Below are 14,080 nucleotides of genomic sequence, written 5' to 3'. Positions count from 1 at the left end.
TTGGATTTGCTTTATTCTGTTTTGATTTCTCATACAGTCATTAGATTCCATTTGTTCCATCCTAATTCTTAAGTAATTATTTTCTTCAAAGAGCTTTTCCATTTGACTTTTCAAACTGTTGACATTTTTTTCATGGCTTTCCTGAACCACGCTCATTTCTCTCTCCATCTTTTCCTCTACCTCTCTTACCTTTCCCTCTAGCTCTCTTCAAAGTCCTTTTCAAGTGCTTATTTGGCCTGAGAACAATTAATGTTTTTATTGGAAGCTTTGGATGTAGGAGATTTGATTTTGTTATCTAATTCTAAGGGTGTATTTTCTTTTGAAGGGCAATGAGGGTTAAGTGACTTGTCCAGGGTTACTCAGCTACTAAGCATCAAGAGTCTGAGGCTGGATTTGAACTCAGGTCCTCCTGAATCCAAATCCAGTGTTTTATCCACTGTGCCACCTAGCTGCCCCTGAGGGTATATTTTGATCTTCCTTGTCACTAAAGAAACTTTCTATGGTCTGCATCATTTTCTGTCTATTCATTTTGCTAGCCTATTTCTTGATTTTTAACTCCTTCTTAAAGTGGGGCTCTGCTTCCAGAATGCACTGTCCCAAGTATGAGGGAGTCCCAGGTGATACAATTAAAAATTCACACCTGGCCTGTGAGCTGTTCTGTAAATAACAGGCCTACTTGCTCTTTAACCTGGAAACCAAAATCTGTTTTGCTGTGGTTGGAAACTTAAAACAAGCATGCACCCCTCCCCCACCTAGTTCTGCCACTCAAGACTGTTTCCTGATTCCCAGCACAGGCAAAACAAATACATTCCACCTCAGTACCAGCAGAGACCCTATATTCTCCCTTGGCCGGCCACTAAACCTTGTCACCAGACCTTGAGTTTAGTTTCAAAAGAAGGCACCATGGCAGCCAATTCTGAGGCTTGGGGTGGGGGGAGTCTCTTTCTCTTGTGCATCTTGGAGCTGAATCTGCCTGCACAGCAGTGAGGCTGTGCTTTGCTCTTACTCCAGGTCAACAGACCTTTTCTGCCAAACTTCTAAGCTGTCTTTGGCTGGAAAATGTTCTCATGCAATCCTTCTGTGGTTTCTGCTGCTATGGGAATTGTCTTATGTCATTATTTTGAGGCTTTTGACCTGATCGCATGGGGAGGTCTGAGAAGTTTCTGCCTTTCCTCCACCATCTTGGCTCCACCATCCTGAAGTCATTCAAATATCTGTGTCTATACAATGTTCTTATTACTAAGTAATTGTTCTTCTATTCTCCCTTCAATCAGCTTGAACTCTTACAAGTCTTCCCAGACTTCTCTGAAACCATCCTGTTCATACTTTCATAAGTCAAAATAGTATTCCATTATGTTTATGTGCCAAATTTTTTTCAGTCAGTTCACAATTGACATGAGCTCCTTTAATTCCAGTATTTTGCCACAACAAAAAGAGCTACTATATGTATTATTTATACATATGATTCATTTTCCTTCATTAAAAAATTATTTAACATTTAGACCAATTAGTGGTATCTATGGATAAAAAAGGGTAAAGATTTTTTTAAAATATCATTTTAAGATAAAGTCCCAAATTGCCCTCCAGAATTGTTGGACCAGTTCGCAGCTTCATCACTAGTATATTACTATACCTATTTTCCCACAGCCTCTCCAACATTTATAATTTTCCTTCTTGGTCAAAATTGCTTATTCTGATGATATGAGGTAAAATCTTAAAGTTGCTTTAATTTGTATTTTTCTCATTATTTGTTATTTGGAGCATTTTTCACATGGCTATTAATAGTTTAGCTTTCTTCCTCTGAAAATTGTTTATTTATATATTTTGATAATTTATCAATAGGTGAAAGGCTCTTATTATTAAAATTTGGAATCAGTTTTACACACACACACACACACACACACACACACACACACACACAAATTGGAGATTTTTACCAGAGAAATTTCTGTTATCCTCCAGTTACGTGTTTCTCTTCTAATTTGAACTGCATTAATTTTGTTTGTGTAAAAGCTTTATAAAAAATACATAAGCAAAATTGTCCTTTTGACATTTTTTTTCATTTTATTGTTTGTAATTATCTCTATCCCTGGTATGTTCATGAACTCTCCATATTACCACAGATATGAAATGTGATTTATCCCTTGCTTCTTTAATTTGCTTATGAAATATATGTTTGCATTTGAAGATTATCTTGGCATATGATATGAGATGTTAATTTACATCTAGTTTTTGCTTCTCTTTGCTACTATGCCCAGGAAATTCTGATGGGGTATGACTCTTCATCTTTCCATAAGAAAGTGAAGGATTGAGAAGTGGAAAGGCCATGTGCCTTCACTGATATATAAAATCAAAATATTTTAGAATTGAAAGGTCTTCTATAATAGGAAATTAATATTGCTGCCATATGTTGACTTAGTCACAAATTAATATTATGTTACATTGTATTTTATGTATTTCATTAAATATTCAACAATTATACTTTAAAATTATTTGGGTCCCACTTGAGACTTTTGGGGGGGCAAGAGATTGACAACAATATTCTATAATTTATCTTGCCTACACTATGCCTACAAGTGTCCTTGCCATATCCCCGAATTGTGAGCAGCAAGCCTAAGATCAAAGACGTTGAGGAAAGAGGAAGATTCAGGCTTGCTGTGGTGGCCCATTCTGGCATACCTCCCATTTGGGTAAGATTTTCTTTACATTACACAGAGGTCTACTTTGATACAGTCTTCCACCTAATATCCTCATTTCTGCCTTCTTGGACAAAATGAGTGAAGTTTAACTCCTTGTCTACTTGTCATTTCTTCAAATATTTGAAGAAATTAATTCTCTCCAATCTAACATTTCTCTCTTTAAATCCAAGTGGTTAAATTTTTAGGGGAACAATATACATATGAACTAGTCTTGCTTTTATTGCTCCTAATATTATCAACATAATCATCATCCCCAAATGACATAATCTCAAATCTCCTCACCATTTTTTGGTAGCCTGCTTTTTTGTGGTCTTCAGATTGTCAATGACTTTGTGGCCATGGACAAGTATCTCAGCTTGTTTGCCTCAGGCTCCTCAGTGGTCAAAGGATGAAAATAATTGTATCTACTTCCCAAGGTTGTAATGTAGATTAAATGAGATAATATCCATAAAGTGCCTGGCAAAAATCAGATGCTTTTAAAAAGTCTGCTTCCCCCTCCCTCCCTCCCTCTGTCCTTCTTTCCTTTCATTCTTCCTTCCTTCATTCTTTCCTTCTTTCCTTCCTTTGTTCTTTCTTTTCCTGACACAGTGTTTTATTGAGTGCTCTCATAATACAAGTACATAGTCATTTGTGTCAGACATAGACTATTAGCGATAAACAAAGTCTCAGTAATGCTTAGTGTCTGCAAAAAAAAAAAAAAAGAAATCCCAATAGCATTCACCTACCATTAAAGACTTCAGTAAAAATAAATAAATAAATAAATGAAATTTAAAAATAAAAAACCCTGTAAATTACATTGAAATAGAACCAACTTATAATTCCAATTTTTCCCCAGAGATTACATAAAAGGAAGAAAAACATCAATACAAAGTTTTGTGACAAAGCCTTATACTATTAACAATCTAACATTCTTTGCACTGAAAACAAAACAAACAAAAACAAACAAATAAAAGCAAACCCAAAATCATCATCTATTTGTAAAGGAAGCAATTTTCAAATTAATCGAACTGAAAAGGGGTGAGGAACAAAAGGAATATAATAAAAAGAAGGGATATGTTGTCACAAGATGGTTTAAAATGTCCTAAAAATAAGACCACCAAGGAAGAAAGGGTTATTGATACATTTGGTGAGTGTGCTTGCTGAGAGCTCTGTCCAGAGGCCATGGTGAGAGGTTCTTATGTTACTGTGTCATGTATCTGTTGGTCCACTGTCTGGCCATTCTGTCATGTTCTGCTCTGTTGGTCATGCACTGACTGGTGAAACTTCCCATCAGGGGGTCAGCAGAGCTGTAATTTGTGAGAAGTGAGTAGGTGGAGAGAAAAGCATTAGAAATAGTGAGAGCTGGACTACAGTAATCCTTCAGAATATACAGACAGATCATTCCTTTACTGTTAATATTAGAGTTATAAACTCTTGTTCTTAATGTAACCTTAGGTTGTTTAAATGGACTGTGTGGTGAGAAGGTATTGTCAATCAAGAAAACCCTTCCTTCATAGACAGACATTATTGATCTCAAGATAGTTGACTGCCATTCACAATGTTGTCTCTTTTCGGTCCAGTACTACAGTTTGAAGAAAGATCCAATGTAATTATTGCAAGTTCATTCTGAAAAATTTTGTACTAGTTGACAATTTGTCAGCAATCTTACTAGAGATCTTGCCTTGCTTTTTCTTGAGTTGAACTTGTCCTCCTTGTTCTTGCTGAACTATTTACACTGTTCTCCATCAGAACTTCTTCCACTAGTACTTGGGTTGTCTTCAACTCTGCCCTTCAGTGGGTATCTTAGATGATGGACTTGGAATCACTCTGTGCAGGTTGTTTACTGTCTTGGGCTGATAAAGAAGAAGGGAGAAGTAGAGGGGGAGAAGGATGAGGCAGGGAAGGGAAGGAGGAAGAGGAAGAAGAAAAAAAGGAGGAAGAGAAAGAAGAGACAGAGAAAGGGATGTCCACAAGTGTGGATTCATAGAGACTCAGAAACCCTCCCCAAATCACTGCTCACTGGCATACCTACATGCCTGCACCCTCACTCCCACTATCCCTCTATGTCTCCTAAGGTTCCTGTGTCCTTCCACTATGGCTAGGGCTCCAACTCTTGACTCATAATTCTGTAAAAAGTGTTTACCTAATTGCTGGGCTGCTGTCCCCACTCCACCTAAATACACACAAACAAATGCACACACACACATACCCACATGAACCCACCTACCTTGCTTCTATCCCAAATATAGCACCTCCCCCCAAAATAAGCCCTGACTAAATATTCCAAATATGGTCATAGCAGGGCAAAAATAATCAGAGGGTCAGGGTTTATTGAGTTAGAGTTGAAAAGTCTTTATACACTGTTTAGTACAACCAGCTCTTTTTACAGATCCAAGGAACAGAGTCCAACAGTGAGAAATGACTTGCCCATTTCTATTGTGCTACATATTATGCATATCACACACCAGCAAGGTATTTAATATTCTGTAAGTTAAGCTTCAGTAATATGTGCACCAAGAATCACCAGAAGAGCATACTGGTTTTCAAAGAGGCAGAGGAACTAAAAATGAAATTACCATCATTGTCTAATTTACTGAAAAATAAAGGGAGTTTAAAAAAAAAACTGCTTCATTGACTACACTAAAGAATTTAACTGTGGAGACCCAACAAAATGTGGCAAGCCCTCAAAGAGATGGGAGGACCAGATCATCTTACATGTCATCTGGGGAACATGGAAAAAACTGATTGTTGAAATATTGGGAAAGAAATAAAAGTCTGTCTATTATTGCACTGTTTATTAAATTTGCATGCAGTGTGCATCATACAAAATTCCAGACTGACCAATTCAACAGATATAATCAAGGTTGTTGAAATAAATAGCAAAAAATTCATACATTTAGACAATACCATTCTAAGGATAGAAAATGAATTGGAATTAAGAAGTCTTCTGAGGAAGGGGATAGAGAAGAGAACTTAAGATAAAAAATAAAAAACCCTAAGATCTTGGCACCTGGTGCCATCACTACTTGGCAAATAGAGGGAAAAGAAATGGAAGCAGTATAAAATTTTATATTTTGGGGCTCAAAAATCACTGTAAACAATAACTGCAATTATTAAGTTAAAAGATGCTTGCTCCTTGGAAGGAAAGCTATGGCAAAGGTGGAAAGCATACCAAAAAGCAGAGACATCACCTTGCTGACAAAGGTCCATATAGTGAAAGGTATAGTTTTGTGAGTAGCAATGTATAGCTGTGAAGTCTGGATCATAAGGAGAGTTTAGCACCACAGAATCAGTGATTTTGAATTGTGGCATTGGAGAAGAATTTTGAAAGTTCCTTGGACAGCAAAGAATTCAAATCTGTTGATACTTGAAGAAATTAATTCAGGCTATTCATCAAAAGGTCAAATACCAAAGCTGAAGCTTAAATACCATGACCACATAATGAGAAGACAGTTCTCATTGAAAAGGACCCTGATGTTGAGAAAAATTGAAGGCAAAAAGAAAAGGGGACAACAGAGGATAAGATGGATAGAGAGGGGGCAGCTAGGTGGCGCAGTGGATAAAGCACCAGTGCTAGATTCGGGAAGACCTGAGTTCAAATCTGACCTAAAACACTTGACTCTTACTAGCTGTGTGACTTTGGGCAAGTCACTTAACACTCATTGCCCTGCCAAAAAAAAAAAAAAAGATGGATAGAGACTATCATGGAAACAATGAGCATGAACTTGGACTGACTTCAAGAAATAATGGAGAATAGAAGGGCATGGTGTGCTATGGTTCATGGAATTACAAAGAGTCATAGACCACTAAACAACTAAACAACAATATATCGTGTAACAAAAAAATAAGCAAGCAAACAAGCAAACAAATGAATGAGTAAATAAATGAATGAATAAATGGATAAATATATGAAAGAATCCAGATCTTCTTGGAGCTCTAGCCACTATACTACACAGACTCTCCAAGAGCAATGAAAAAAATAAAATCTTGTCCAAGTTTACAGCTATCTAGTGGTAGAGTTAGAATATAATCCTAAGTACTCTAACTCCCAAAACATTAAATATTCCATTTTTACAGACAATTCTACCTTTCTTCATAAAGGGACTACTAGAAGAGAATGTTTTATTTGTTGTCAAATGCAATCACATCAGGTGTTTTTCCTTAAATATTATTTTTCTTTGTTACAAGAGAAAGTTGTATGATAAACGTCTCTTGTGGGGAGACTTTTTCCAGAAGTGAAAATTATGTAAAAACAAAAGCCATCAATAAAAGTTTATTTAAAACAATTAAATGGTAACATGGTCCTAGATATGTCCATCTGAAAGTCTAGGCTTCAATGAATTTCTGAGAAAGTTCTAATAAGATGTCTTAAAGGAAGAAAATAATTTCAAAAGTGAAATTTAATGAACAGGGAAACCAGTTCTGTTGTCTATATCTGCTAGTCAATTTTCAGTTAAGTTGAACATCTGATACTGAGACATATATTGCAATTTTCTGATGGAAAATAATGATTTTAATAAAGGTATAAAAAATATAATCCAAACAACTTCTTTGAGTAAGGCACTTTGCTAAGAGCTGAATATTAAGATGTTCCGGTAAAGAAGCAACTTACCCAGGAAGAAATAGAGAGTCCCTGAGCATTCCTATAGTCTCTGAAATGATAGCACAAAAGAAAGGTTCAGAAGTATTGTAATAAGTAGGTTTTGTTGTTAGTAGTAACTATGTAGTCTGGCAACATGCCTTGACAGGCTGCATAAGAAACTATCTCATGGAAAGTTGATGATGGAAAAAGGCCTTTGGTTTAATTCTTACTCTCCTTTGAGTCCTGATACAAGACCTACCTCCTCCATGCAACCAGCTAGGTTCATATTTTGATCATTAAAAATGATTGTGAATTTAGCAATAATCAACAACCATAAAACATCTGAAACTACAGAGACATGTTCCTTCTCTGAATGCATGACTTTTCTTCTCCATAACATTCATTTAGCAATTAGTGAATCACCTTAAATTCACTGTAATGGAATTCAGTTGAAATGGTATATGTAATGGGCTTTGTATATCTTAAGGATATGAATAAAAATTAACTTTGACTATTGTCATCATCATTATTACCATAAACAGGATCGTTTTTGCTCTATGCCTGTGATTGAGGGAGCTAGTGGCTCAGTGGATGGAGTCCTAGAGTCAGGAAGACCTGAGTTCAAATACAGCCTCAGGTAGTTCCTAATTGTGTGACCCTGGGCAAGTCACCTAACCTCTGATTATCTGACAAAATGGATCCACTGGAGAAGGGAATGGCAAACCACTCCAGTATCTTTGCCAAGAGAACCCCAAATGGGGTCATGAAAGGTAAGATACAATTGAAACAACTGAACAACAACATACATATAATTGCATCAATATAGGGAATTCCCAGCCAGGAATTTCTCTTTGCCAATTTATCTCACCACCTGCTTTGTAATTTATGTTCTCAGAGAGTTGCCTTGAGAATTAAGAAATTAAGTGAATTGTCCCCAATCCCACCGGAAACATACAACAGAGGTAACACTTGAACCCAAGTCTTTCTGTTGCTAGAGTCAGCTGTCCATCTGCTGCAAAATGATGCCAATTACACAATAGCCACTTAATAAATGCTTTCCCACAAAGCAGTAACCAAATCTGGGAGGATGTAAAAGCATTTTAAATATTGGAAGATAAACCATCTCAATAGAATGTAAAGCATATATTCCTAGAGCTGGAAAGGTCTTTCAAAGATGTACTCTAACCAACAAGAACAAATCCTCTTGAATGTCCCAACCTGGATCCTAGAAACTAGGTAGCATAGTGGATAAAGTGCTAGACTTGGAGTCAGGCCAACCTGAGTTAGAATCTTTGCACATATAGTTACTGACCATGTGACCATGGGCAAATCAGAAAAATCTGTGAGTCGCAGTTTCCTCGTCTTTGAAATGGAGATAATATCACCTGCTTCACATGGCTGTTGTGAGGACCAAAGGGAATAATATATGGAAAGAGCTTTGCAAACTCTAAAGTACTAAATTTTGCTAGTCTGTTGCTTTTGTTGTTGGTTTTCCTACTTTTCCAGGTTTCCTTACACTTAACTCCTTTCCATACACCCTCTATAATCTATCTACAATACCTACTTACACTTCTTTTAACACAACATTCCATCCCTTGTTTTCTTACACTGTTTCTACTTAGCATTAGCCCAATCAAGTTCATTTCCACATGGCATGAATGATCAATAGATTAATATGCATCTCTGCTACTGCTTCTCAAGGCTTGGGACTGCATTCCTATGTGTCTGAACTTCAAGAAACTTGCAGTATTTCCTCCAATTCTCATACTCTGGTAACTCATTCTCCTGATATTTTAAGACTTAGACGATCATATCTAGCTCCAAATTCTTTCACCCAAAATAAGAAATAACAACTACAAAAAGGAAAGGAACTGAGTTCTATATCCCTGGGCCACATGTTGAGTGAATTGAGTGCTGTTAAGATTCCAATTTTACAGTTGAAGAAACTAAGGCCTACAGAGTTTATGTGACTTACCTAAGGTCATACAGGTAGAAAGTGTCAGAGTTCAAATTTGAATTCAAGTTATAGGATACTACCTTTAGAGGTGGAAATGGCCTTGGAGTCTCTTGCAAGGCCCCTCTCTTTATATATTCTCACCAGAACAGCAGACAGGCCAGAAAGACACAGAGCCAAGTCTTTCAAACAATACATTTTCAATGCTTCCTTTGGGTAAGGCAGTCCTTTGAATTTTCAAGGAAAATAAGAGAAATAGGATTCTACCTTTTCCTAACCTACATCCCAGATTATAAGAGAAATTATCTATCTATCAATTCACTGAATATGTTAGCAGAATGATAGGCACTTGTTTTCCCCAGGAAACCAACATCTCCATGGGGAGATGGAAGGATATCAGTAATATCCTGCCTCTTCTCTGTGTGCAAATTCTGGTGAGGGATTGATGGGATGCCTACCTCTAATGGCAGGGGAAGAGATTCATTCCTCTGTTATTGGGCCATATCTACAATGACCATTATCCACACTACTCACAATCTGCCAGAACATCCTCCCACCAGATGGCTTCAGCTCCACAGAGCTGAAATGTTAATCAATAAATGATTGAATTGCATTCCCTATTATTGCTGCTCCCAATCTGGCAGACTCAAATTGGTATGTGTCTGGCTTCTAAAGTCCAAAGGGAGAAAAGAGTCTGTTAAAAGGGATTGATTAGCTGCATACAGCCGTGCTTTCCTTTTATTGTCATTTCTCTTTTGAAATGGGTAATTATAGGACATAATATCTTGCAATGGATTCTCATAATGCTCTAACTTTTATTAGAACTAAGATCAGGAGACACTGGCAGACACCAGGTATAGAAGGAAAGAAAGAAAGAAAGAAAGAAAGAAAGAAAGAAAGAAAGAAAGAAAGAAAGAAAGAAAGAAAGAAAGAAAGAAAGAAAGAAAGAAACATAGATAGATGAAAGACAGATGATAATAGATAGATAGATAGATAGATAGATAGATAGATAGATAGATAGATAGATAGATAGATAGATAGATTTGTAATCTGGGGATTGAAGATTAATATGAATTTTAAAACTTAGGGGGTGTAAAGTATTGGGAAAACCACTTCAACATGTACTTATGGCCATGCATCTAAACCTGAGGGGGAATTCAGAGGAAAACTCCCCCAATGGCATTATGTTAGAGATGAAGAAACTGAGGTCCAAAAAATTTCAGTAACTTGTCCAAGGGAAAAAAAAAAGAATAGGTATCTATTAAACACATTCTGTATGTCAGGTAGTGTGCTAGGAACTTTAAAATGTTATCCCATTTGATCCTCAGCAACAATCTTGGGAGTGCCGTTAAGATCCTAATTTTACAGTTGAGGAAACAAAGGCTGACAGAAGTTGTGACTTACCCAATGTCATACAGATAGAAAGTGTCAGAGTCAGAACTGGAACTCAAGTAACAGGATTCTAGATTTAGAGGTGGAAAGGGCCTTAGAGATCATTAAATACAACTCTCATATGTGAGAGTAATTTTTTGAGGAAAGATTTGAACTCAGGTCTTCCAGACTCCAATGCTCAGGTGCAACAACTTTTATATTGGTATGCTTGTAGCTGAATTTATAGCTGGGCTAGGAATTATATATATACACACACATATATACATATGTATATGTATATATGTGTATATATGTATGTATGTATATATGTATGTGTGTATATGTGTATATATATATATGTGTGTGTGTATATATATATATATATAATTTTAAAAACAAATTAATCCTTCCCTTACTATGCTCTCTTTCCTGCACTTGACTCAAGGATCCCACCTATGTGACCCTGGAAATTTATAAAAATATTCTGATCCTCATTCAGGATTTAAAATGACATGAATATTAATTGCACTACAGAGCTGAAGGACCTAGGCCACCACCCTATTTTTGCCACTTACTCTCTTGGTGAACTTTTGCATCCCTTCATCTCCGTGGGTCTCAGTTTCCTTTTATGCAACATGAAGAAAGTTTACTATCTTCAAATTTAAATATTGATAATATATTCAATACATTGCTTTTGTTTTCCCCTTCAGTAACTTACCAACTTCCTAAATAAAGATACTTGGAGGAAACAGTGCCACCAATGTACATATTAAGGCCTTTCTTCCCTCATTATTTGCCTTTTTCCTTTTTTCCTCCTTTTCTTTTCATCTTTCCTTCTTTCTTTCCTTCTATCATCTATTCTTTAACGAACTGTCAAATCATTCTTCCTAAAGAGCAGGTATGACTATGTCAATGTCACCTCCCTAACCCATGTCACCTAACTCTAATAGTTCCCTCTTACCTTCAGGATCAAATATAAAATTCTTTGTTTATCTTTAAAGCCCTTCATAACCTTACCCTTTTCTACTTATCCAATCTTCTTATACTTTTCTCCATGTCACATACTTAGTGATCAAATGACTTTGTCCTACTTGTTGCTCCTCACACAAGACACTCCAGCTCTCAACTCTGGACATTTTCTCTAGTTGTTGCTATGCCCAGAATTCTCACTATTCTCTTCTATGTCTCCTGGCTTCTATGACTTCCTTTACATCTTTTATTTTGGTAGGACTGTGAGGGTTAAGTGACTTGCCCAAGGTCACACAGCCAGTAAGCGTCAAGTGTCTAAGTCTGTATTTGAACTCAGGTCCTCCTGAATCCAGGGCCAGTGCTTTATCCACAGTACCACCTAGCTGCCTCCTGCTTCCTTTACATCTTAACTCAAATCCTGTCTTCTGTAAGAAATCTTTTTTGATCTCCCTTAATCTAATTTTCTTCCTCCTGAGATCATCTCCAATTTATCCTACATATCCATAAATATGTATTATATATATATACATGAATGTATATGTATATATCTGTGTATATATGTGTGTGTTTAGACACATATACATGTATGTCACTTATTTATATAAAAGTTTTTGATGTTGTCTCTTACAATAGAATGTAAGCTCCTTGAGAGCAAGGCTTTTTTTACCTTTCTTTATAATCACAGTACTCACTAAGCACAGGGATCGGCACAGAGAGACATAATAAATATTTTGTTGACTTGCTTTTTGATTTTACTTATTTCCTCTCCATGATAGTTATTGGTGTTCTTTGTCTATATAAAAGGAAATAAATGGATTTGGGGAGAACAGTGATTCTGCATAAACTTTTGTTTCTCCCTTGCTTTTTTTTTTTTTTTTAGTGAGGCAATTGGGGTTAAGTGACTTGCCCAGGGTCACACAGCTAGTAAGTGTTAAGTGTCTGAGGCCAGATTTGAACTCAGGTACTCCTGACTCCAAGGCCAGTGCTCTATCCACTGCGACATCTAGCTGCCCCTCTCCCTTGCTTTTTAATAGGTATGAGAGATAAAATATTTAGAATATTGGAATTATTACTCTCTCTATTTTAGAATTATTGTTATAAATATTAAGAATAGTAGAATTATGCTATAAATATTTATACTACTATAATTTATCCCATATATTATACTAGAATTCTAAATATTTTTAATACTTGAAATATTATTTGAAATATTTAGAATTAGATTGCTTTTTTTATTTACCAGTTCCTTCTTTAAAGGGTTGAAATATGTCAAGGGCAGACCAAGAGTAAACTCTCAAATTCATGTACATAATTTGAATTGGTTATATCACTAATAAAAATTCAAGAGACAACATAAAATAGTGGAGAGTGTCCCCACCAAACAGAAAAGAAGACTCGGTATTATTACTTGCTTATTGATTATGCATTGACTGATGTATGTCGTTGCTATGGGAAAGAATATTTTGAACATGCCATTTGGTTTCCCTATGGATCTCTCATCATCATCATTTGAATTCAGGTTTTTATTTCCTTCCTCAATTCAAGTAAAATCAAGTCAATAAGAATTTCTCATTTATTATATGCCAAGCTCTATGCTAAGCACTAGGAATACAGAGGAAAAAATAATAATTCCTGCCCTAAAGGAAGTCTCAGTCATCAGATGAAACATGCAGATAACTATGCATAACTAAGATATATGCAGGGCACATAAGAGATAATCAACATAGGGAAGACATTGATATTAGGGGGAGAGAGAGGGGAAGCAATGTTTAGAAGGAAAGTCTTCCTAAATGGATTTTTAAGTCATTTTTAAATGTCTCTGGTCCTGTTGTGGAGAAGTGCGATAAAAGCAGTGATTGGGTAGGTGGCATGATGGCCTGAACAAAGAGTTAAAAGGTATATGAAACGCAAAATAGCCTGGTTTGGGGCTGGTTAGGTATATTGGGCTAAATATATTTACACTCAAAACAGTTCAGCCCCAGGATAGAAGTTCCAAGGATGTTTATTATTTTATGCAGATGCATATAGGGCAGCAAGGTAGCCAGTGGATAGAGTGCTGGAAATCAGGAAGAGTCATCTTCATGAGTTCAAATCTAGCCTCAGTCACTTATACCTGTTGGCCTCAGTTTCCTCACATGCAAAATGAGCTGGAGAAGGGAACAGCAAACCACTGCAGTATTTTTGCCATGAAAACACCAACTGGGGACATGAATAAGTTCAGCACTAAAGTACATGACTGAAAATTATTGAAAAGCAACACACACGTGTATATGCATGTGTGTATATATATATATATCTATATATAAATTCTTATAATATATACATGAATGTATTCATGAATATATACATATAAACAAAATTTTAGAAGAGTAAGACTTAAAAATTACACTAAGTCTTTGGGGACACACTATATGTATGTGTGTGCCTTTAGTATGTGTGTGTATATATGTTTGAATTTATACACATATATAAACAAAAACATATTTTCACACACATGTTCAATAGATGATAAGTGATGATAGATAA

General features: G+C 36.1%; 1 pseudogene; it reads right to left on the bottom strand.

Moving 5' to 3' along the window:
- Nucleotides 1-3,879: 3,879 nt before the first annotated feature.
- The window catches only part of LOC122739591, a 90,973-nt pseudogene continuing 80,772 nt past the window's right edge, over nt 3,880-14,080 (bottom strand).

Source organism: Dromiciops gliroides, chromosome 2, assembly GCF_019393635.1.
Source record: "Dromiciops gliroides isolate mDroGli1 chromosome 2, mDroGli1.pri, whole genome shotgun sequence".
Classification (NCBI taxonomy): Eukaryota; Metazoa; Chordata; class Mammalia; order Microbiotheria; family Microbiotheriidae; genus Dromiciops; species Dromiciops gliroides.
This window is presented reverse-complemented; position numbering and strand designations above follow the sequence as displayed.